The following is a 23,407-nucleotide window of genomic DNA, read 5'->3' as shown; positions in this document are numbered from 1 at the left end:
ATGGCCGGATAATATGCCCCCTTCCTGGTAACAGAAAAGCTCCTTTACATTTTAATGTGACCTTAGTGCTTTTCAGAAATCACAGGCACATCTGACTACACTTGAGGTTGAATCGAGCTAATGGCATTCACCTCATCTTTAGATGCAAAATTGGGAGATAAAAAGACCTTGATGTGAAAAGGGAAGAGAAGGGGGGAGGGAATGGGTGCATCAGGGCGGCAGAAGCAGATTAGAGATACTGCTAAAAAATCTTGTGATTCTACAGTGATAGTAAAATGTCTCCTTTTCTTTCTCGAAAGAAAAATTAGAAGAAAAAAAAAAATCATACGGTCCTGGGAGATGTCCTTATGCTTTTATTTTTAATGATAGAATCTTTTTATTCTCTGGCTGAGGAAAATTTCAATGTAGCTGCATATGTGTCCAAGAGATACATTGACCTTTAGCAAATCTTACTTTTTAAATCAGATGGAACGGTTATTGCAATATTCCTGCCCTGTAAGATTAAAAAAGAGCTTTCTTCCGCAGTAATCAGACCTGGATTACATTTATTAAAAGTGCAGCATCTACATTTAAATGACACTTGTCATTCTTGCAGAATTATATTAAATCCTCTGAAGCTATTGTGGCCGTCTGGATTTTAACCCCAGTGGAGCCTGGCAAAACGCTGGAAATTCTTATAAATGCAGGATAAAAAAAAAAAACTTTTGCTATAAAATGTCAGGCGACGCATGTCCAATTCTCAGCCCTCAGCTTCTCCTCTGAGTATAAAGGGGATTGTGTCTTAGAACAAATGCATGTCACGCAAAACTTTCCTACTGGGCAATTTTTAAAGCCTTCTCTCATATTGTTTAATATTCTATTTAAAGTTCCTATTGGAAAACAACTTTCATCAACTAATAAGCAATGAGCACTAGAATATATATGCACTGGTACTTACTAATTCAAGTAGGTGCTTTCATATGTATGAAATATAACAATGAGAAGTTGTCAGATGGTATTGAAATCACATTATATGGCTTCTTCTTACATACACATTGATCTGAACATATCAATAATACCTCAACTGTATACTTTCCGTATTTTACCATCACAAACAGAATCTTTCTTTCTTTCCCTCACTCTATATATGTATATACCTTTACTTCTTCTTCCTTCTTGGTTAGTTATCTGTTGTCAGTGTTACACTGTCTTCATATGAAAGGAAATATGAAACCAGTCAAAATCTGTAAAGCTGTTACAAAGATCATGTAGATTGTAGAGGGGTCATTACTTACTTCACTGCAGTGGGGCTAAGTGCAGTTTCATGATCCCCCCCCCCCCCCCCATGGTTCCTGCTTAATTGCAGTTACCAGGGGGAGATGAGTCTGATGCCATTGCTGGCAATTGGAAGTGGAGATGGGAATTAGATGCAATTGTGATTACTTCAGGGAGGGGGCAGAATATATATTTTTTTACTTTCTTTTACTCCATGGTTTTGACAAATGGCAATACTGTAATAAGTCCTCTTGCCTCAGTGTAGAATTTACATGGCCATTGACCTAATATGTGTCTGCATAGATACCAGGCTTATGCAAGGCCTTTGTCATTATTATATCTATCATGTTATTGCCCAGGTTAGTTACAGAGGTACTTGGTAGGATACCATGGTGTGCTTTCCTGGGCATATAATTCAGCAAATCACCTGTCAAAAAAAAAATAGGGGTAAAAATAGGTGTGAGTGCAGCTGTGTGCCCCTAAAAAGTACTATACACTCACCAAAACATGCAGTCGAAGCAGAAAGTTTACTATTTTGTGATTTTTCTATTTGCCCTGCATTTTGCACCTCAGTTGTCCTTTACATAGAATGGACAGGAGGGGGTGGCACAAGTTTATTCCCCAGAATACCAATATGTTTGCAAGTCATTCATATGTGGCTTTGGACACTTAAAATGGGCCTGCTTTGTTTTCCAGCTACCATATATTAACCTTACAAGAATTCCATGAAGGACAGTTGTTGATAATTTACAGCTGAGAGACCAAAATAGATGTGAAGAAGACAGATTGTAATATTAGCATTATAAATGCTGTATGTATTGCCCAAAGGAGACTTTCCCCTTTAAAGCCGGCGTCTACTGTAAATTCGTTTTTGAGATTACTGTACTTAGTAAGATTAGAGATTCTAATGAACGTGCTGAGGTGGTGTGTGTCAGCCTTTGAAGAGGTTACCTAAGAATTAAAATCATTTCGGCACCACTTAGATTAGTGTCAGTGGAATTAAGAGTGGTGTTACCAGCCCGCCGTGTGTAGAAATTCAACAGCTTTAACCTTTCCCTGATAGAGAATCTTCTGCTATATTGCATTAAAACCCACTGCTTTTTCATGCTGAGAATGAGAACATATTTGTAGAAATGTTAAACCTTTAGTTACCGTAGTCTCTTTCAAATCTCTGACCACCTGTGCTGAAGAACCATTTGTGTGATTTGAATCCATCATTGCAGTTCTTAAGTAACACATAATCAAAATAAACTAGAAAGAATTTGTGTAAATCTTACTGCTGGGTAAACCTGCCATACTCCAGGGTTAGAAAAACAAACTCTGGGACCAGGGGCAAAACAATCACAGAGCTGCATGGGTCTACTGTGTCATTGGATCACATGCAAAAAACATCTTTATTTCATAGTGTGGCACACATGGGCTGACATTGGCAGCATTGCTGGCTTCAAGCACTTTGATCATGGGTTCGGTTCGGGACAGGGCACTAGGGACTTTGTAATGAGTGTTTTCCCTGTGACCTGTGTTTGTCTGGGTTTCTCCTGGGTGGTCTGGTTTCCTCTCACAGTCCAAAAACATACAGCTAGGCTAATTGGCTTCTGATAGAACTGACCAAAATGTTTCTGTGTGGTTATTTGAACAGAGGCAACACAGATAGCTTCACTGGTTCAGAACTGCTGTTATTTGAGGGATTATCCAACCTGGTGTATTATATTTGTAATAGCTTAATGAGGTATAGTGATAATAATAGCTTTGTGTCACCTGGATGGGAAAACTGAAAACTCTAGAGGAGAATAATCTCCGATAATTTCTGATGACTTTAGAGCTCATTTTGTACAAAGTGCAAAATATGGACATTTTATAGCCACAATGGAGTGTTTTTTATTCCTAAAAATAAAGGTTAATAGTGCAAGTTTGTTAAGTAGTATCTGAAACAACCTGTGCATGATAGCCTCATTTGAAAGCAAATTAGCATCTATTTAAGAAAATGTTTGTCAAATTGCACCATTGCACAAGTTGCAATTGGGCATTTATGGATGAACTTTTTTTTTTTACTTATATCACCCTTTTGTGCCCAGTTGTGATTTGTAGATTGTAAGCTCTTTTGGGCAGGGCCCTCTTCACCTCTTGTATCGGTTATTGATTGCTTTATATGTTACTCTGTATGTCCAATGTATGTAACCCACTTATTGTACAGCGCTGCGGAATATGTTGGCGCTTTATAAATAAATGTTAATGTAATGTAATGTAATATCCCTTTCCGATTGCCAATCTACTTACAGACCCCCTTGGGTTTATATGGCATCCAATTGGTTCACTTGTAGCTCACGACTCTCTGCTTTCCCACCTCTTAGTTTCAGGCAGTGTTAGGAACCACTTCACATAGGTAAATTTCCAACTTTAGCAACTTTAGGTTAATTCCACGACCTTTCCGCTTCCCTTCCCCTTCTGTGCACTTACTGTGGGATAAATGCATACGCCATATGTGTAAAAACTTAAATACTTTAATATAAATAAAACTTCCCAATACACTCACAAACAGAGTATAGGATGCGCATGTCAGGAGTCACTGGTATGGATCAGGTGGCTGCTCCTTTTTCTTTCCCTGCAGTGTCGTTTCTGGGTTCGCTCAGGAGGGAAAGCAGAGAGTCGTGAGCTACAAGTGAACCAATTGGATGCCATATAAACCCAAGGGGGTCTGTAAGTAGATTGGCAATCGGAAAGGGATATCACAACTGGGCACAAAAGGGTGATATAAGTAAAAGTTATCACTGGTGTTAAAAAGCACATGAGAGTGCACATTGTGAAGTAATAACAGTATTACACTATATATATATATTTTTTTTTTTCTTCTTTTCCTCATAAGACCTCATCGCTAAGTCTAAAGCAGAAGAGGGCACTTTGGAGTTATTTATTGAATTTTATTTGACCTGGGACACGAGGTATCTGAAGTGAGGAGCATACACTGAGAATTGCACTTATTTATATTTGTAAAACCTGGAATAAATAGGCCATGGTGTTATGTTCTGACTCCATTTGACTTAGTGGTGTCATGATCATGTAACATTGGAATTTGTCTCAATATTTATAAGTTAGAAGTAATATAAGAATAGATAGAGTTTTTATAAAACAATATAATCTATAGCAACCAATAAAAGTTTTGTTTTAAACAATTGACCAGTAAATTATATCTGTTGCAAACATTTGTTACATTAATTACATAGAACTATGGGGCCCATTTACTAGCCATACCATTTTTTTTCTCTCAATTCTGATTTTTAGCACTAAAAGTCGCTGGAAAAAAAATTGAGATTTTTTTTGAGATTTACTATGCATTAAAATGGCTAAAAATTCGACCAGCTAAAACTTGGCAAGATCATGTAGAAGTTGATGGCAGATGTACTTTCCCTTTCCTTGAAGATCCTTCTTTTGTCTTGAAACTTTAGAGGTTTTGGATTTTTGAAGGTGATTTTTTGTGTGACAATTCAAAGGTTTTGGTGCAACTATTCTAAAATTTAGAGTTTTCACACTGACAATTCGAAGTCACAATGTTGCAACTTTTTCTTGCACCTACTTTTCAAATCAGATTTTTTTTAGTAAACGAGTTTAGTCGAATTTAAAAAAAAAGAGAAATTATAGAATCTGCCCCTATATGTGTAATAAACTGCCCAAGCTCACTTTGTAAAGCTCTGTGTCCTTAGGTAAGAGACACTAAAGCTAATCATTGCAAAGTTTTGCCTTCACTACAGCTGGACTAGACTGTGCAACACTAAGTGGGACTTGGGGCAGTAATATAACATGTTAACATGAATTCAACAAAGGGGATTTGGGCTGAACATAGTTTTTGTTTACTGGTTTAAAGATACTCAATGTTTGGTCCTTGTGAGATAGATAATACGGTTACCAGTGTTCAAATAACAGATAGATATGGTCTGTTATGAGAGGGGAGTGATGTTGGGGGTTATCTAGGCACTGGTAATCAAATCTCACAAGGACCAAACATGGAGTAGCTTCAGTTTCCCTGTTTGCCCTTTTTAGCTATAGGCAAAAAGAATGTTCAGCACTCATGTTAAACAAGGTAGTATACTACCCCTTTAATCCATAATGTCTCAATACTTTAAATTTCCCAGGTACAGCTAAGACCTCTTATCTTAGATCTCACCAGAAGAAAGAACCTTAACACATGGGTCCTTCTACCAGGTTCTTCTGGATCCTTTAATGCCTGTAGCTTTTAAAGGTAGTCCACACAGTGGCTACTTGATTAAAAGAGAGCTCAGTGTGGGGGGTCATTTAATAAGCTGCTGACATGGCTAAATGGAACCATATGTTTTAGCTGCTTTGGTTCAGTTCTAGCAGCCATGCACAATTTTGTGTACTCAGCAAAAACAAGCTTGACTAGAAAATTCTGTATATGGTACAGGACCTTAGTGACTCTGTTTGCAGCTGTGTGAACTACTGTATGTCTAATTTTCATTAAGAGCCAGGGGTGTTCCTGGTCCCCTGGCCACACAGAGGCAGCCTTTGAATGCTCCAGATTGCTAGTGCAGAAAGTGCAATAGCTACATTTCTATAGAGTGGCATTATCAGGAGCAGATTTTTGCCATCCCTGGGGCTGCTACCCCCTGAGGCAAGCTTCTCAATTCATTTCAATGCAGTAGTGCTCCTGTTAAGAGCTGTCCATATGTGCAGTACAGCCAACTTAGTTCCTGGAATGATGGAAACTCTAAGGGCAAAGGAGTAACCCCTTTTTGGAGATTGGTAGTAGTAGAAATACTGTTCTGCCAGCACTGTCTAGCCAGATAGTAAACTGATTTAGCAAGAATTAAAGGCAAGAGCTTCATTAAAAATGTTATAAATTTATTGCTTCTTGGTAAAATTTACCAAGCTCCAGTGCCTAACACACAATGAGTAGAATCAGTTAGGATGTGCTACATGATGAAAACAGCAGCACACCAGTTGGTTTGAAAAAGGCTTTTGGCACTTGGGTAAAGCTATCACTTTTTCAAACCAACCGGTGTGCTGCTGTTTTCATCGTTTTTGTAACAGACGATGAGTGAGAGTAGTACAGCGCTGCCATTGTTGGGACATTAGTAACAAAGCATCTGCCACACACATACAGTGGCTTGCAAAAGTATTCGGCCCCCTTGAACTTTTCCACATTTTGTCACATTACAGCCACAAACATGAATCAATTTTATTGGAATTCCACGTGAAAGACCAATACAAAGTGGTGTACACGTGAGAAGTGGAACGAAAATCATACATGATTCCAAACATTTTTTACAAATAAATAACTGCAAAGTGGGGTGTGCGTAATTATTCAGCCCCCTTTGGTCTGAGTGCAGTCAGTTGCCCATAGACATTGCCTGATGAGTGCTAATGACTAAATAGAGTGCACCTGTGTGTAATCTAATGTCAGTACAAATACAGTTGCTCTGTGACAGCCTCAGAGGTTGTCTAAGAGAATATTGGGAGCAACAACACCATGAAGTCCAAAGAACACACCAGACAGGTCAGGGATAAAGTTATTGAGAAATTTAAAGCAGGCTTAGGCTACAAAAAGATTTCCAAAGCCTTGAACATCCCACGGAGCACTGTTCCACCGATCATTCAGAAATGGAAGGAATATGGCACAACTGTAAACCTACCAAGACAAGGCCGTCCACCTAAACTCTCAGGCCGAACAAGGAGAGCGCTGATCAGAAATGCAGCCAAGAGGCCCATGGTGACTCTGGACGAGCTGCAGAGATCTACAGCTCAGGTGGGGGAATCTGTCCATAGGACAACTATTACTCGTGCACTGCACAAAGTTGGCCTTTATGGAAGAGTGGCAAGAAGAAAGCCATTGTTAACAGAAAACCATAAGAAGTCCCGTTTGCAGTTTGCCACAAGCCATGTGGGGGACACAGCAAACATGTGGAAGAAGGTGCTCTGGTCAGATGAGACCAAAATGGAACTTTTTGGCCAAAATGCAAAACGCTATGTTTGGCGGAAAACTAACACTGCACATCACTCTGAACACACCATCCCCACTGTCAAATATGGTGGTGGCAGCATCATGCTCTGGGGGTGCTTCTCTTCAGCAGGGACAGGGAAGCTGGTCAGAGTTGATGGGAAGATGGATGGAGCCAAATACAGGGCAATCTTGGAAGAAAACCTCTTGGAGTCTGCAAAAGACTTGAGACTGGGGCGGAGGTTCACCTTCCAGCAGGACAACGACCCTAAACATAAAGCCAGGGCAACAATGGAATGGTTTAAAACAAAACATATCCATGTGTTAGAATGGCCCAGTCACAGTCCAGATCTAAATCCAATCGAGAATCTGTGGCAAGATCTGAAAACTGCAGTTCACAAACGCTGTCCATCTAATCTGACTGAGCTGGAGCTGTTTTGCAAAGAAGAATGGGCAAGGATTTCAGTCTCTAGATGTGCAAAGCTGGTAGAGACATACCCTAAAAGACTGGCAGCTGGAATTGCAGCAAAAGGTGGTTCTACAAAGTACTGACTCAGGGGGCTGAATAATTACGCACACCCCACTTTGCAGTTATTTATTTGTAAAAAATGTTTGGAATCATGTATGATTTTCGTTCCACTTCTCACGTGTACACCACTTTGTATTGGTCTTTCACGTGGAATTCTAATAAAATTGATTCATGTTTGTGGCTGTAATGTGACAAAATGTGAAAAAGTTCAAGGTGGCCGAATACTTTTGCAAGCCACTGTATATATAAGAAATATAGTAGTAAAGGTTATAACCGGCATATCTCTACCCACCAACTTATGATGAGGTAGCTAGTGAGTTTTTTGGTCTTGCAGATTGTAAATGTATAAATATTTATTTAAGCAGACATTCATATACATAAAGAGCCTAAAAACCTTGAATAAAAGGGCAATATTTTCTGTTTTGTTCCACTGTTCATCCTTCCCTACAGATTTAATGCTGCACTGTTGTTATTAGAAAGCATACTCATTCTGTCAAGCCTCTCAGGCCATGATACAGTCTGGCTGCATGATAATGATAGTGACTTGATTTGTTAGATCCAGTACAGGTGCACAGAGGCCATTAAGAGCTTCCTACCTCAGCTGTTTTATTTCTGGACCATGAAAATAATAAACATACATGTAATAAATGATGCTGTACCTAGACAAGATGCAAGCTTAGTTTGTAAATCAGTTATAGCCAAGAGACAGTCTGTTTTGAATAGCTGTGTGGGGCTACATTAATATCTTCCTGTAGAAATACAAAATTAAAGGAGAAGTTCTGATTTACAAATTGCCATTTTACTAGATTCCATTTTAATGATATGTTTAACTGCTCTTCCTATTTAATATGTAGTCCCTGGCATTTTGGTTTTAGATGAAATGGAATATATTTTATATGGGACCTTTAATCCTTACTTCTGCTTATCCTAAGGAAAATGACAAGGAATTCCCCAAGTGCTCGAGCAGTGTCTCATTTCTAGCAAGCCATTTTGAATCTAATCATAATTTTAAAAAAATATTAGTAAGAACATATATTTTTTTTACTAATTTATAACTTGATCTCTAATTGCTTGAAAATCCAGTAAAGTATAGCAATCAATACCAAACTGGTTTTCTTATCACTCCCACTATGATAAGTAAATAAGGCTCAACCTGCTACTAACATGTTTGTTCACACAATTCACATTATACAATTATTGATCCACATGTGGCAAGTGTTTTGGTGTATCTAACTGTAGTACATCCCTTTTGATTGGCCCAAAAGGGAAAAAAAACAAACTGACCAATTATTGTCTATCTGTCCTTAAGGTGGAAGTTACAATGTCTCATGTGGCTAGCTCTAGACAGGTAATGTGTACCATAATATATGTTTTTTTACAATTGCCTATATAAAATACTAGACCAAATAGCAGTAGCAACAAAAAAACTCACAGAATATCAGTTGCTCATCATTTGTTGGCACCTTCAACCATCCTCAACAAGATATTAAACTATTACATATGGGGTACATTTTTAGGTATCCAACTGATTGGCATTCTTGTTTTAGTTGGACTAGTACTAGTTGGACTGATCTATATGTCTCTTCACAACATGGAAGCGCAGGTATATGCACACTTGCTGGTTAACCAAAAAAAAACCCCAATAAATATGGAGTAGGAGATCATCAGTTAGCTATTTTTAAAAAATTACTATGACCAGGGTTGGTGGATCAGACCAAAATTTGATCACTCACATTGATTGGTAAAAGGACTTACACACTGACAAGCAACTGTTTGGTTATTAGAATGTAACCAAAATCTATATGAATTCAATAGGCAAAAATGAATGCATGTTGAACCCCTTTTTCAGTAATGTAGGATAACTAAGAGCATCAAAGAAAGAGGGGAAAAGGACTTTGCTGCACAAGTGTCAGCCATATTGCCTAGAAAGGTATACAGTATTCTGCTTCCTGAATGTCTCAAAAATGTATTAACTTCTCTCATGATAATGTGTTTTCTAGTGTTTAGAAATTGTAGAGATTTCCACCCTAGTCTAACATATAAGACTGTTTACTCAGTTGCCCAAATCTCTATAACAAAAATTTGGTGGAGGACAAATACATTGGGAAATAAATTGTAGGAGAGACACAGGAAAGTGAGAAATAATTGGGAACTAATTGCATCTAAAACTAATCCCACTCAATATAATACAGGATCAACAGCACTGTTTTACCACAGTTTAATCTTTAACTTGCTGGTAGTTTATAAAAAAAAGTTGCAAGCGCGGTCTGCCAGAACAAGGAAAAAATATTGGTCTTATCTAAATGAATGGAAAGAAAACAAACTGTAATATTGCATAAAAATCATATCTGTGCCTTGATTAAGCATCACTTTCTTTTTAGATGCTGATTTACCCTCTTGGTTACAATTCAACATTATTTGCAATTGTTAGTATTACAGAGTTGGCTGGCAAACCACCAATTTAAGATAACAAAGAGAACTATTTTCTCATACTTATATAAGACCTACATTTATAGTATTTACATGCTGAGGTGATTACAGCTAAATAATTTAATACTGACATATCCATTTTGTTTCATTATGTCTATATTGTGAGTTTGGATTGAGGTTCTGACCTCCATTATATAGCAAGTAAACACTGGTCATTTTTTCATTTGTTGGTGATTTTCTTTAGAATAATTCAGTGGATTTCATTCTATTTGAATACCAAGTTCTATTTCTATGAGGAGTGGTCCTCCCAAATCTATTCAGATATTTCATAGTAAAGAAACAGCTATTCATCTAGGACAACAAGACAAAACACAAGAAAATAAAAAAGCACAAGGGATGGAACTGGGGTATGGTTTTACTGATAGTTGCCAATTTCTTTGCATTTGCATCATAATGTAGCATGCTAAAAAAGCAGGATATACTTTAGTATTGTTGCATGCAGCTGTTATTATTACACCTACAGTGCTAGCTAATAGAGGTTATGGTTAAGGTTATGGTTAGTTCTGTGGGGCAGATTTATAAAATGCCAAATTGGGGAATTACAGCTGTTCAAAATTTTCATATTTTATCAAAATTTCGGAAAGTTTTTTTTAAAAAATTGCCACATTTATCATAGAAGATACCTGTGTCAATTCAACAGCACATGTATGACAGCATTGAACATTCCAACACTCATTCTGTGCAGTGGGGTGATGGTACTCAACACTGTCAGGCATAGATGTTTTTTTTTGTAATGTAATGTGTTTTATACTGATATGCCATTTCTTTAACAGCTTCCTAGATAGGACCCTAGAGACATATTTATTAGTTGCCATGTTTGCATTTTACTACAATTCATGAAATTCACAGCAAGTGAAAAAAATTTCCGCAACAGCTTTTTTCCTGCACCCTTTTTTCATTGTATATTTTCTGCAATTGCAGATCTGATCATTCGTAACAAGTAAATGACCATATTCAAGGGGACAAATCAAGAGGGTCTTTCTAGCGACCCCATATGACTGTAGATATTTTCAAAAAATGTCCCAAGTATGGATATGAAATAGCTCTGAAATAGTTGGATCGTTTGGACTGTGTTAGTTTCAGACAAGGTAAAGACAACCCACATTGCATGATTTCCATTTGCCTATGATTGATGCTGAGATCTGTTGAGATGCAGTGACACAGGTTTATACTGCCAATGAACATGGTGTTGGTTTGTACTGGTAACTTCTGTATTTTAGATGCATCTCCCTAGCTGTAGATGAGCTAGAATGCCTAGACATCCCTAGACATCCTATCCTTGTTAGAGTTTACCGGCATCTGCAGTCCTGAAATAATTGGAAGATCCCAGTTAGGGGATGGTATGAAAGTTCAAGGGCAAAAGTGCCAATTCTTCTTAAGGCTATAAAACCAGCCTCAATGTTGCACAGTCTTTGTGTATCATTTCTTTAAATAACTGCCTGGACTTGTTTAATAGCACATCTTAATTTGTGACTAACGGGTTGAGCCAGGTCTCAGGTGGTATAGAATAATTGTATATTTTTTCTCTTGCATCAGAAAATACACACCTTTAAAAATACCTCTTTGTAATAGTTGATTTCCACAGTTGTAACCCATAGCGTTAATTTAACCATTAACCCATGTGTTTTGCAGAAAAAAAATTACACCGTCGTTTATGTATAAATATTTTTACTCAGTTCTGAATATTTGCACCTAAAGTAACAAAGATTTTGATGCATGGTGGCCTGAGAATTGCATTGGAACCACTGAACTCAACTATATTTCAAGGCTGTTAAATCCTCAAGGCTACACAGCTATGTGGCTTTGTATTTAGGCAACTGTACTTATTAGATGTACTAATGCTTTTTTCCTTTTTTTGGTTTAATGGGTGTCACTTGTGCACTTCTAAAATATTGTTGCTAATTTTAGATTCTACCAAAGACACAGAGAAGAGCTGAAATGTGTGTAACATAGATATTGCACACTGCTAAGATTATTAATTATTCCAAGACACTGTTGCATATGGGTGAATGATTCCATAAACAATGAAACACAATATCTTCTTTCTTCTCCTTGAGAAAGACGTGCTGGGATTTTTTTCTTACAGGTGTCAACATGTACCACATTCTTATGAGTAATTCTGAAAACTGAATCTTAAGGCTCACACCTTAGTTTTCTCATGGCAGTGTGATGTGAGAAATAAAAGGCCATTATATGTATCATGCTTTTGAGCCTTACTAAAAATTATCTTGCCCAGGAAATTTGGCTTAACATAACCCTTTTTACATTGTTTTGATATTGGGTACTATAGAAATGTAAAACTATAATAGTATAAGTACTATATAATAAATATTCATAGTAACATAGTAAGTTGGGTTGAAAAAAGACATCCGTCCATCACGTTCAACCATAATGCCTATAAAGTATATAACCTGCCTAACTACTAGTTGATCCAGAGGAAGGCAAAAAACCCCATCTGAAGCCTCTCTAATTTGCCACAGAGGGGAAAAAATTCCTTCCTGACTCCAAGATGGCAATCGGACCAGTCCCTGGATCTACTTGTACTAAGAGCTATCTCCCATAACCCTGTATTCCCTCACTTGTACTGAGAGCTATCTCCCATACCCCTGTATTCCCTCACTTGCTAAGAAGCCATCCAGTCCCTTCTTAAAGTTATATAATGTATCAGCCAGTACGACTGATTCGGGGAGGGAATTCCACAACCTCACAGCTCTCACAGTAAAAAATCCTTTCCGAATATTTAAATGGAACCTCCCTTCTTCTAAACGGAGTTGGTGCCCTCGTGTCCGTTGGAAGGACCTACTGGTAAATAAAACATTAGAGAGGTTATTATATGCTCCCCTTATATATTTATACATAGTTATCATGTCACCTCTTAAGCGCCTCTTCTCCAGTGTAAACAGACCCAGTGTGGGACCCTCAAAAGCTACCTTACTTGACAACAAAGCTCTGTAATGCTGGCACTCTCTTCTGTGGTGTCATTCACCTCCTGTGCATCTTGCAACTTGACAGGAAGCCCGATGGTTTCTTTGTGTGGCAAAGGCACTCCAGATGCGCTTAGCAGGGGCACCATGCTAACCTAATAGTCTCTTCCCTCCTGCTGCAGCTGGGTTCTGTAATGTGCTCTTGTTGGGCCAGGTCCATCTTTCCAAGATATTCTGTGGAGCACACAGCATCCTTCAGACAGTAATCATGCCCCTTGCAATCCCCTCCCTGGTGACATATCACAATAAGATAACTGTGAGCAATATGTTGTACTTAAGTTGTCTTTTTCCTTTTCTAGTCTCAGAAGAAGAAGCCCTAATTTTAACTGATCCTTGAAAACTATGAAAATGTCCAGGGGATTAGGTGCAGAGCAGATGCATTCTACCTCCTTCTATCAATTGCACCTTTTATAGCACACCCAGGCAGGGTGGAGTGCACAGCAGTCACTGATGAAAGGAAGTCCTGTATGTAACACCTGCCTTGAGCCAGCAATGAGTGCAATGCTCTTAATATGCTTTGTCTCTGCAGGTGCCAGTACTAGTGTATCATGAAAGACAAACAAGTTGGGGCATATATGGCATATGGCAGACCATGGAACTCTCCCATGTACTCCAGTAAAATGAACAGTGCATTTAGAGCCTAACAGCACACAAATTTTAACTAGACATAGCAATCTTTCAAGTCATGCTTGAAGGTGGTGTAATTGATTAGAACGAAAACAAGTTTTATTGGGTACACTCCATACTGGTTCCAATTATAACATTTGCCACTTTCTCCCATTGGCGGAAGTGGTCACTAAACAGTTTCTGGGCTTGCAAAAACTATATTAAATTCCCGCTAAGTAGAAATCTTTGCACAAAGGCATGCAGTTTTACATTGCAAATGTTTTCCATTGCCCACTTTTAATGCATTCCCGAGTTAATGTTTTACAGGTATGGAATTTGGAATTTTCTAACAAGGAAGGTGATCATAGTAAACAAGTAAAGTTGAGGTATATTTCTAAATAAACAGGATGCTCAGGGTTACACAGACTGTGTTCAGATTACTGACTCTTGCAATATGCAGAATGCCATTGTGAAATTTATTTTTTTATGTTGGTAAATCTTATAAAAATATGTGCTTGTAATTCTAAGAGAAAAATTGCAGCCTGTGAATTAATTGTGGAAGCTTAAGTGCCCAGTTTCAGAAGAAACTCACTGTTGGATTTGTTGAATACAATATTTTGAAACAAAACGTGAAAGCCTGAGAGGAAGGTCACACATTCTACATTAGTCTGGATACTTTTGTTACTACTCTACATCACCAGTCAATACAATCCATTCAGCTCTAAAAGGTGCCAGCTACTGCTTGCTCTTCAATGCATTTCACTCTCTACCAGGAACATTATCAAATGGTCTGAGTCTCCAAATGATCTATCAGCAATTATAAAAACAATTTAATAAAATGTGTTCTTCGCAACATATCTGACCTTGATTTCTCATTCCCACTTCTATTGTCATTACATGAAGCTCACAGCCTGACAAGGTTTGCTTTGTGTCTTAAATGACTGTTTTTTTGGCATAACCCTTGTGTTTCAATCCACTGTTTGGATAAGATAAAAGAAGTGAGAGAAAAGTACCCTTGTACATTTTTATTGACAGATGGATGCTAACCTGCAACACAAAGCCATGTGTTTGCAAGCACTGAACAACTAAAATAGTGGATAGAAGCCTCTTTGTCTTTTTGATTTGAATCTCAATATTGGGCTTAGTTAAAAAAAAGGGTAACCAAAGCCTCTTTTTTTTTTGCTCAATACGTTGTTTTTATTGAATAGTTTTGCAGGGTACATACATGCAGTAATTGCTGTGCATTAAAGTAAACAAGCTTGTAATATTCCAGACTTACAATCATTTATACTGTTTTCATGCAAGGGTTTTCCCTCTAGCATAGCTCCCCTTAAATTAAATGTTGTCTGCCCAGTGACGCCAGATTTGGATATATTTCAGCATCTGTCCTTTTTTGTCCAGTATAGTTCTTTCAAGTGAAGCTAGGTCCTCCATTGCTTTTTTCCATTCTTGGATAGAGGGAGGCGCTGTGTCTTTCCAGTGGAGGGTTAATATCCTTTTAGCTTGGAACAGTGCCTTGGTGATAAAGATTTTCGTGTGTAGATCCAAAGAGGCATTGAGGTCAAGTACCAGGAGACATTTTCTGGCGTCACTAGGGCCCCACTCTGGGATTTTGCTCGTTAACCATTCACAAACCCCATCCCAGTAGATCCTTAGCTGTGGGCATCCCCATAGTGTATGTACCAGTGTGGCTATTTCGGTCTTACATCTAGGGCAGTAGGGGGAATTAAGTACCTTCATTGCATGGAGTCTTTGTACTGTATAATAGGCCCTATGTATTGTGTAAAGTTGTAGAAGTTTGTGTCTCTGAGAGAATGATACTATCAGGGGGGTGTTTAGTACCCACTCCCACTGATCATCTGATATTATCCCCAGCTCATCCTCCCAACGGGTTCTAGAGCGCAGCTCAGTGTCTCCGTAGGTGGGTTTACTGAGGAGTTTGTACAGGAGAGATAGCTTACCTCTTTGTATGGGGTTTAGCAGGCTATCTATTACCGGGGAGTCGTTAACCTCGAGACTCGCTGCTGGCAGGTTCCCTGTTAGGGCTGTTCTGAGTTTATGGTACATAAGCCATTGGTTTAATGGCAAGTGTTTGTTGTTATGCAGGTTCAAAAATGGAACGATTTGGCCATTTTCCCAGATATCTCCTAGGGTAGTAATTTCGAGGGAACGCCATATTTCGGGGGGATTACTCTTTGCCAACTTGGGGAAAGTGGCATTGTGCCATAGTGGTGTTTGTGGTGGTTGGCCCGTGTACTTTATCAGTTTATGGGCGGTGGATATCACCGAGCGCTGTAGTGCAATGATTGGAAGGAGTTGGCTGTTTTTTTGTTTAGTTAGCAGAGTGTGCCAAGGTGCTCCCTGGCAGTTAGCTGCTTGTGCCCATAGCTGGTAAAGTGGGGGGGAAAGCTCCCGGTGAATCATAGGGGAGATGTGGGTTAACTGTGCTGCCAGATAGTACATGTGGATATCAGGCAGGGCTAGACCTCCTTTGTCTCTTGGTCTCATTAATGTACTGAGGCGGAGCCTAGCTCTTGAGGTTCCCCAAATAAATTTAGTGAATTGTGAGTGGATTTTGGTAAATATTTTCTTGGGGATTCGGGTCGGGGAGTGCCATAGGATATACAGCATCTTGGGTAGTATGAACATTTTTATTAGGTGTATTTTCCCTGTTGGGCCTATCGGTAATGTTTCCCAGGTTCTGAATTTGTCTTGTATCTTTTGGAGTAGTGGGCTCAGGTTGAGCTCTATATATTTTGTAATGGGTAGTGTTACCTGGATGCCTAGGTACGTAAATTTGTTGGTAATTTGTAGAGGACAGGGCTCACCGGTGCCATCCTTGTTGTGTTCGTCCACTAAGTATAGTGTTGACTTGGACGTGTTGGTGTTGAGCCCAGAGATTAAGCCGAACTCGACTGTGAGTTCTATTAGGGCTGTTAGTGATTGGCCGGTGTCTCCTAGGTATACTAAGGTATCGTCAGCATATAGCTGTATTTTCTCAGTTGTGGTTAATTGTTCATATCCCCGGATCAGAGGGTGTATACGTACTGCTTGGGCAAAAGGCTCTATGGCCAGGGCAAAGAGTAGGGGAGATAGCGGGCATCCTTGTCTTGTGCCTCGGGAAAGTGCAAAGTTGGAAGTGCAGAGGGAATTAATACGGAGAGTTGCCCTTGGGGATTTGTATAGTAGTTGTACCATTCTTATGAACACGGGGCCAAAGCCTAGCTGTTTCATGACACACCATAGGTATGTCCATTCCACCGTGTCAAACGCCTTGGCTATGTCTAGAGCTGCTATTGCTCTGTTGCCTACGTTGTTTGGTACAAGTGTTAGGTTCAAGTAGAGCCTTCTGGTGTTCAGGACAGTTGTTTTTGTAGGTATAAACCCAATTTGATCTGGGTTGACTAACTTTTTTATTACTTTGGCCAGTCTACGTGCCAATATCTTAGCATAAATTTTGACATCTGCTGTTAATAGTGAGATGGGTCTAAACGACTCGCAGAGCTGTGGGTCTTTGCCTGGTTTTGGTAGCAAAACTATTGCGGCCTCGTATAACGACTCAGGGAGGGTTCCTGCTAGTACGGCTTCTTCATACATTTTGGTTAAAATTGGTGTTAGCGATTTAGCGTGCTTTTTGTATAGTTCTATTGGGATCCCATCAGAGCCTGCTGCTTTCCCTTGTGGAAAGGAGTCTATGGCTTCTTGAGTTTCTATATCCGTGATTTTGGACTCTAGGTATTCCCTATACTCTGGGGGTAAGGATGGTAAATTCAGCGGTTCTAGAAAGGCTCTAATGTCTTCGGCTGAAGCCTGCAGTTTAGTAGAGTAAAGGTCAGTGTAGTATTTGACTAGCAGGTTTTCTATCTCCCCGGGGTCCGTGTTTAGTGTGCCATTATTATCCTTTAATGCAGGGATGGGCGGGGGGGTGGAGTGTACCTTGGCAAGGTGGGCTAACATTTTGCCTGAGCGCTCCCCATGTTCGTATATATTAATTTTTGAGAAATAGTGTTTATGCTGGGCTTTTTGTCTGAGGCTATCTGCGTACTTTTCCTGTGCCTCTCGTAGGGCGTTGAGGGATTCAGGAGTTTGGAGATTAGCTGCCTGTTTATCTAGTTGTGAGACCTGTTGCTCTAGCTCGCTATGTGCCGCTTTTGCTTGTTGTTTATATGCTGTGATTTCCGCTGATATAGAATTGCGGAGGTACACTTTTAGGGCGTCCCAAAAGGGAAGTACCTGAATGGAGCACTGATTTAGTGTAGTAAATTCCTTGATGCTAGCTTCCACTGTTGTGAAGTTGTCAAGGATATTCAGCCAAGTGGGGTTAATGGCTGGTCTAGCGCTTTTGATTTTGTAGGGGAGTTGCCACTGTAGTTGTATTGGTGCATGGTCCGAAATTCCTCTCGGTAGGTAACTAACCTTATTGATGTAGGGGATCATAGCTGCGTTAACAAGTATTAGATCTATTCTAGAGAGGGATAGATAGGATGTTGAGAAGCAGGAGAATTGGCGGGTATTGGGGTTGGCTATTCTCCAGGGATCTAGAAGTGCCAGGGAAGTTACCATCCGTGCAAATTGGGTGGTTTTAGGGGGTGCCTTGTCTGATTGGCTCCCAGTCCTGTCAATACTGGGTGTAAGGACTTCATTAAAGTCACCTGCTGTTATACATAGGGCATGAGGGAATTGAGACATCATATCTGAGAGTATCTGTAGTATCTCTGGGTCGTATGGTGGGGGTATATATATATTTGCCAGTAAGAGTTCACAAGCGTATAAGTGACAGTGCAGAAATAGATATCTACCTTTGGGGTCCGATTTCAATGACCCAAACCTAAATGGGACTTTTTTCCCTATAAGGATAGCTACTCCAGAGGAGTGTGTAGAGTAGGTAGCGTGGTATGACCAACCAACCCAGGGCCTTTTAAGGGCTAATATTCTGGAACCGGTTAAGTGCGTTTCTTGCAAGAATGCAATAGAGGTATTATGTTTTTTCAAAAAGTCTAGGACTAGTCTGCGTTTAATGGGGCAGTTCAAGCCCCTGACATTCCAGCTAGTCAATTGGATAGCCATAGTCCCTCTGGGTTGGGTAGTACCACACGCATATTACTGAACATTTCCCTTGCAATATTCCAACAAACCATTGAGCATAAAACATTAACATTTTTGTTAAAACTGAAAAGCTGTACTTTAACTGTGTACAGGAATTTAACCATTTCCAACCGTTGCCCCCCCCTCCCCTTCCACCCATTCCCCAATTTTGGGCAGAATTTGACCCATAAAATAACTTGGTAACTTTAGTAGTTTCTCTGGGGGTGAGTCGTGGCGCCTCCTTAGGCACAGTGGTGTCCCAGAATCCTGGGAAGTTGGTGGTAGTGTAGCTCGTGGAGGAAGGTTGGAGCCGCCGAGATGTGTCCCGGGTTAGGGTGGGCCAATTAGCTCTAGGGTGACAGTCTACTTTAGTTGTTTTGTTTGTTGTGGGGCTGGCCTCGCGGAGGTTATTGCCGCATTAGGGACACCAAGTGCCTGGGGGTCTGTATCTAGGGTATAGTGAGCGGAGGTTTCTTAGTCCATTAGCGACGGACAGGAGTTAAGGGGTACTTAGTACTTACGGATCCTTTGGGCCCTAACGAGCCTTTGGAGTGGTGTGGCCCAGTTCTATACCGGTAGTCCTCTGGCATCCATCCAGGTTTGTAATTCCTGAGGCGCGGTAAAAAAGTAGGATTTGCCATCTGCTTGGACTCGGAGGCGTGCTGGGTACATCATGGCATATGTTAGGCCTGCGGTGCGTAGTCGATTTTTTCCGCTCTGGAAACCTGCTCGCTGCCGTTGGACTTCAGCTGAATAGTCTGCGTATATTGAAATGTTTGCCGCTTGGTATCGCAGTTGCCCATGTGTCCTGGCCAGTGCCAAAATTTTGTCCCGGTCTCTGGCATTGAGCAGCTTGGCGATCAGAGGTCTGGGCGGCGCTCCCGGGGGGGCTTGCCTGGTGGGGATTCTGTGGGCTCTTTCGATTGCGAATGTGTTAGATAGTTGCTCTGCACCAAATATTTCCTTTAGCCATATCTCTAAGAAGGTTTCTGGCGTGTTCCCTTCCAACAGTTCCGGGAAGCCGACAAATCTCAAATTACTACGGCGCAGGCGGTTTTCTAGGTCATCCGATTTTCGCTGGCATTCCAGTACAAGCTTTTGTACTGTTTGGTACTGCTCAGGTAGGTTTCTGCAGGAGTCCTCGAGGCTGCTTACCCTGGTTTCAACCGCAGTGGTTCTCTCTCGTAGCTTTTGCAAGTCTCCTTTAATGATTGATAGATCAATTTTGATTTCCTCGGTCTTACTGTTTATCAGAGATGTGCAAGCATCATTTGCTGAGCGTATCTCTGTCAGCACGTCGTGGAGAGTTGGTTCATTGGCAGGTAAGGACTCAGCTTGCCGCTGGTTTGTAGTTCCTGCTGTCGGTTGTTCACCAGGCTTAGCAGGGGATCCCGGGGCAGACACTGGCTTTTCTGCCGCGCCGCCATTTTGGTTAGTTTCGCGGGCGAACTTTTCTAAGCGCGCCGCTGCCTCTGAGGCTCTTTTTTGGGCTCTGTTTTGCCCCATTAGTTCCCTTTGTGGCAAGGGGTTCCAGCCAAGTTCGTCAGGCTCCGTAATTATGGCGTGTAGGTAGGTAAATCAGGGTTTTTCCCGGGTGTCTCGGCGGAGCTCCGATTAGTGCGTGTGCTCACATCCGCGTCAGACCACGCCCCCCACCAAAGCCTCTTTTAATGGAAAAAAAAATACTAGATCTAGTAAATGTTTCAAGAGGTATTTAACCTCAATGCAATAATATTACAGGAGCACCAAACATCATACTTTAACTATCACGTGATGCTACGGTTACAAGCACTTGGCTAAAAACCTGGGAATAAGAGGATAAGTGGCAAAAAGCAATTGGCTAGGGGAATGCGAGTAGCATCTAAACCTTTTAGTGATGAGAGAAAAAGTTGCATGCCAAAAAAAAAAAATTGTGTGCGTCAAAAAAAAACGACACACACAACTTTTTTTTTCCACGTTATTTTTTTTCCACATGCAACAATTTTTTCGCGTTGTGGCCGACATTTTTTTAATCTGGGCAACAATTTTTCTATTTTGCAAAAAAAATACGCTCAATGGCAAAACGCATCTGCGAATCCATGCCTGGTGAATAATTTTGCCCATCAGCAGTTGTAACACCTTTTAACACCTTCCTGTCACTTTTAAAAGTGTTACTTTGTGTGTGGTGCTCGCCTGTTGGCACGGAATGAATCTGAATCACTCCATAGTGGTTTAGGGAGGGTTGGGTACATGGTTTTCATTAGACAATGCCAGTAAGGCCCTTACTATTTAACTTACTAAACTAGTAAAGTATAGATAGTATAGTCTATGTCAAATATGTAGATATTTTTTAAAGTCCTTACAATTTTCCAGTTTTCTCTTCCATATCTGTAGTAAAAATACAATTTAAAGGTCTGCGTGTCCCTATTTTTTCACAGTGCTTTTTTTTATGAACTTTAGAGCATGGAGCAAAATAAACTCAATTTAAATATATGTTTGGTATTTCCAAAAATGAAAAATGTTTAGGAACCCTTGACTGTCATTTTGTTCTATCATAAAAAATGTGATGGTATAAAACAGCTCATCTATGGTCTTTTAACACCCACCTCTTAAGCATTTTGTATCTTTAGTAAGTGACAGTTTGTGCAAATTGCTGGTGAAGAACCTTAATGTCTAATTACATTTCAGAGATGTTCGGAATTGGGAAGACATGTGATTGATGCCCATCTAGGTACATGTGTTTAATGGAGTCCTTTTGACACAATCTGCAAAAAGCCCATTTAACGGCTGATGTTTTGTTTTGATCTGTGTTGTCATTTTTTTTCATTGCTGATTAAAATTAAAAATGCGCCTGGCAAATTCATTGTAAATTTATTATTTTTTTCAGAGGAATCGAAGGGTACAAATTATTTTGTCAATCTTTCAGCCATCAATTGTGACTGATAATTGTGACTTATTCTCAGCCTTTTTTTCTTTTCTTTTTTTCTTGCCATATCATCTACCATCAAAACATTGCAGTAAAGTTTCTTCAGGCACCTGTGGCACAGAATACACCAGCCCAACAGTGTTATGTTTAACTTAATGCAATTCTATCATCTTGCTACATTCACTGCAGTGTGTTAGATCCAATGTTGTTTGACAACTGTATCCATTGCACTCACGGTCTGATACAGTGAAAGCACAAACATCGCAAATACACATTATCTTGATTCTGCTTTATCTACAGTATTTTCTATGCATGCACTAATTCAAATTATGTGCATATAACAATTCTCCTAGCAATGGACCAGTCCATTAAATTAATGTGGCTTTTGTGCTCTGATGCTGCAGTTTGATTGCTCGTTGCAAACTACTATTAAAGGAGACATATAAGATAAAGGAAAACAATATCTAATCTTGTAGGCAATTATGAATATTATATGGAGCTAGTTTCACTTTGGTCGAAGAAATAATACTGGCACTTTTATTGGAGCTCCCTATAGATCCTGTTAGGTCCCTGTCCCTGTTTCAAATGAAGGGTGGGCATGTCCTAACGGTCCCTGCTAGAAGCACAGCAGGAGGGGGATAGCCAATAACAGCTCTGCAGTCACGCAAGCAAAGACAGGCTTCCTATCAGGTCAATCTAGCTGCTGATTGGTTCCTATCCTACAGTGCAGTGAGCCGAATGCCGCCGGCCCCCTGCACAGTCTGGGAAAGGAGGCAGCAGAAAGTGCAACAGATGGGTGGGAGTAGTGGGGTTTTTGCAGAAATATATATTCTATATTTAGCACATTTCTTCTATATTTAGATGTGTACAATTCATTGGCACAATATTGCTTTTCATACAATATGGGAGAAGAGGGCCAAACAATAGATCTACCAGTAGATCTTAAGCTGGTGACCAGTAGATTACATCAGCCAAGCATGGCCCACATAAAACCCAACTAGATGATTCTTTTGTGAACTTCCTATTATTTCTATTTCCAGTTCAATACAGTGCAATTGCAATGCAACACTTGAGGTGTTAGACCATGATGGACCATTTTTACTACAATTGACCCCATATAGCTAAAGGCTTTGCACCCTTACACTATTATATGTGGTCCTTGTGATCAGTAAATTGTTTGGTAGCCATGGATTTGTGGCAGCAAATTTTTTCTTGAAACCATGCCAAAATTGTGAAGGGTAAAATGCAAAAAAAAAAACTGAAAAAACCCATTGACTTCTATGCTGTGGAAAAATGCCTATTGACTTGAATGTATTTTGGGTAGAACAATAACAGTTAATTAACACAAACTTCCTTTGATGCATTTTGGCTAATTAACTTGATCAATGCTGCAAAAAAAAATCCATTGACTATAAAGCGTTTTGTGAAATTTTCCGTGGTTTTGCAAATTTTTTGGCTAAATGAAACAGGACAGACTCCCTCATCACTCTATGTGGCTTATCATGCATTCTAGTGATCAGAGAAGATGACAGCAATGTTTTTATTATACAGTAATTGTAACTATTATATGCAACAATAACTATCGCTGTATTTTAATTTATTTT

The sequence above is a fragment of the Xenopus tropicalis genome, chromosome 8 (assembly GCF_000004195.4).
Source record: "Xenopus tropicalis strain Nigerian chromosome 8, UCB_Xtro_10.0, whole genome shotgun sequence".
In the NCBI taxonomy this organism is placed as follows: Eukaryota; Metazoa; Chordata; class Amphibia; order Anura; family Pipidae; genus Xenopus; species Xenopus tropicalis.
The sequence above is the reverse complement of the archived record's forward strand: the minus strand, read 5'-3'. Positions refer to the sequence as shown.